Source organism: Eimeria tenella, genomic scaffold (assembly GCF_000499545.2).
Source record: "Eimeria tenella Houghton genomic scaffold, Eth_scaff2719, whole genome shotgun sequence".
Classification (NCBI taxonomy): domain Eukaryota; phylum Apicomplexa; class Conoidasida; order Eucoccidiorida; family Eimeriidae; genus Eimeria; species Eimeria tenella.
Genome location: NW_013542594.1, coordinates 676 through 988, shown reverse-complemented (window position 1 = coordinate 988; position 313 = coordinate 676).

The following is a 313-nucleotide window of genomic DNA, read 5'->3' as shown; positions in this document are numbered from 1 at the left end:
GGCGGGGAGCGCTCTGCTGCTGCTGCTGCTGCTGCTGCTGCTGCTGCTTCTGGGGGTGGGGAGGGCTGGTTTGGGCTGTTTTCGTCGCTTTTGTCTGCTGCACTCCCCGGGTCCCTCTGCTGCTTCGCTGGCTCTGTCTCCGCCTCTCCTGCTGCTGCTGCTGCTGCTGCTGCTTTTCCCTTTTCTGTCTCCTTTTCTGTCTCCGTCTCTCCAGCTGTCTCCTTTGTTGCTTCCCCTTCAGTCTCCTCCTCCGTGTCCCACTCTGGCCCAGCAGTCCGCCGCAGCCGCTTCAGCCGCCACCGCTGCTGCTGCT